The sequence below is a fragment of the Salvelinus fontinalis genome, unplaced genomic scaffold (assembly GCF_029448725.1).
Source record: "Salvelinus fontinalis isolate EN_2023a unplaced genomic scaffold, ASM2944872v1 scaffold_0487, whole genome shotgun sequence".
Classification (NCBI taxonomy): domain Eukaryota; kingdom Metazoa; phylum Chordata; class Actinopteri; order Salmoniformes; family Salmonidae; genus Salvelinus; species Salvelinus fontinalis.
Window position 1 is genome coordinate 127,501 of NW_026600696.1, and position 2,500 is coordinate 130,000.

At 44.0% G+C, this 2,500-nt stretch overlaps 1 protein-coding gene across 1 annotated transcript in view; it reads right to left on the bottom strand.

Annotated features, from left to right (window-relative positions):
• Nucleotides 1–2,500, bottom strand: part of LOC129846244 (dorsal-ventral patterning tolloid-like protein 1) — a gene marked incomplete at its 3' end in the record, with an annotated part of 143,890 nt that overhangs the window by 127,497 nt on the left and 13,893 nt on the right. The gene's annotated exons all lie outside the window — the stretch shown is intronic.

Genomic DNA, 2,500 nt, shown 5'->3' on the forward strand with positions numbered 1-2,500 from the left:
CCCATTAATATCAGAAAGGACATCACATCTACCATCTGTTGTAGAGTATAGCCTTGGTACCACCCATTAATATCAGAAAGGACAACACATCTACCATCTGTTGTAGAGTATAGCCTTGGTACTACCCATTAATATCAGAAAGGACAACACATCTACCATCTGTTGTAGAGTATACCCTTGGTACCACCCATTAATATCAGAAAGGACAACACATCTACCATCTGTTGTAGAGTATAGCCTTGGTACTACCCATTAATATCAGAAAGGACAACACATCTACCATCTGTTGTAGAGTATAGCCTTGGTACTACCCATTAATATCAGAAAGGACAACACATCTACCATCTGTTGTAGAGTATAGCCTTGGTACCACCCATTAATATCAGAAAGGACAACACATCTACCATCTGTTGTAGAGTATAGCCTTGGCACTACCCATTAATATCAGAAAGGACATCACATCTACCATCTGTTGTAGAGTATAGCCTTGGTACTACCCATTAATATCAGAAAGGACAACCACATATAGCATACTGGTGGAACTGAGAAGGGTTCTATAGAGCTGTAATTGTTTCCATATAGAATCCTAAATGGAACCTAAGAGTTCTACATGGAACCAGTGTTGGTTCCGTGAAGAACCCCTGGGGTTCTGATCAAACAACCTTCCTAATGGTTCTATATAGAACCTTACATGAAGCAAGCAATAGACCTTCTAGGTTCTATATAGAACCTTTAAGGGTACATGAAGCAAGTAATAGACCTTCTAGGTTCTATCCAGAACAGGTTTTTTCTGAGTGTACTACGGTTAAATGATATACTTCGTAAACTCAACACTAAGTGGGTTAAGTATATAGGCTGTGACACACATATATAGTATATGACTTGTACTACTGTAATTCATTAGATTGATTCTGATAGGCTGTGACACATATATACTATATGACTCGATAGTCACTGTCTTACTGTAATTCATTAGAATGATTCTGATAGGCTGTGACACATATATACTATATGACTCGATAGTCACTGGTTTACTGTAATTCAATAGATTGATTCTGATAGGCTGTGACATATATATACTATATGACGTGTACTACTGTAATTCATTAGAATGATTCTAATAGAATGTGACACATATATACTATATGACTTGTACTACTGTAATTCATTAGAATGATTCTGATAGGCTGTATACTATATGACGTGTAACACTGTATGCTAACTATACTTGTTTTTCTGACACGCCATTGGTCGATATTAGGGGAGATGTTTTCCTGCCTGGTTGTCCTTTCTACCTTAAGATGACTTGACTGTATTGGCTACTGTAGCTCCTTAGATGACTGTACCGGCTACGGTAGCTCCTTAGATGACTGTACCGGCTACGGTAGCTCCTTAGATGACTGTACCAGCTACGGTAGCTCCTTAGATGACTGTACCGGCTACTGTAGCTCCTTAGATGACTGTACCGGCTACGGTAGCTCCTTAGATGACTGTACCGGCTACGGTAGCTCCTTAGATGACTGTAACGGCTACGGTAGCTCCTTAGATGACTGTACCGGCTACGGTAGCTCCTTAGATGACTGTACCGGCTACGGTAGCTTCTTAGATGACTGTACCGGCTACGGTAGCTTCTTAGATGACTGTACCGGCTACGGTAGCTCCTTAGATGACTGTACCGGCTACGGTAGCTTCTTAGATGACTGTACCGGCTACGGTAGCTTCTTAGATGACTGTACCGGCTACGGTAGCTCCTTAGATGACTGTACCGGTTACGGTAGCTCCTTAGATGACTGTACCGGCTACGGTAGCTTCTTAGATGACTGTACCGGCTACGGTAGCTCCTTAGATGACTGTACCGGTTACGGTAGCTCCTTAGATGACTGTACCGGCTACGGTAGCTCCTTAGATGACTGTACCGGCTACGGTAGCTCCTTAGATGACTGTACCGGCTACGGTAGCTCCTTAGATGACTGTACCGGCTACGGTAGCTCCTTAGATGACTGTACCGGCTACGGTAGCTCCTTAGATGACTGTATTGGCTACTGTAGCTCCTTAGATGACTGTACCGGCTACGGTAGCTCCTTAGATGACTGTACCGGCTACGGTAGCTCCTTAGATGACTGTACCGGCTACGGTAGCTCCTTAGATGACTGTACCGGCTACGGTAGCTCCTTAGATGACTGTACCGGCTACGGTAGCTCCTTAGATGACTGTACCGGCTACGGTAGCTCCTTAGATGACTGTACCGGCTACGGTAGCTCCTTAGATGACTGTACCGGCTACGGTAGCTCCTTAGATGACTGTACCGGCTACGGTAGCTCCTTAGATGACTGTACCGGCTACGGTAGCTTCTTAGATGACATGCTGGTTAGAGTAGACTGTCCTAAATGGGTCACACACACACACACACACACACACACACACACACACACACACACACACACACACACACACACACACACTGCTTGTAACGTAGAGCGGGAATTGAGCGGACACTCAC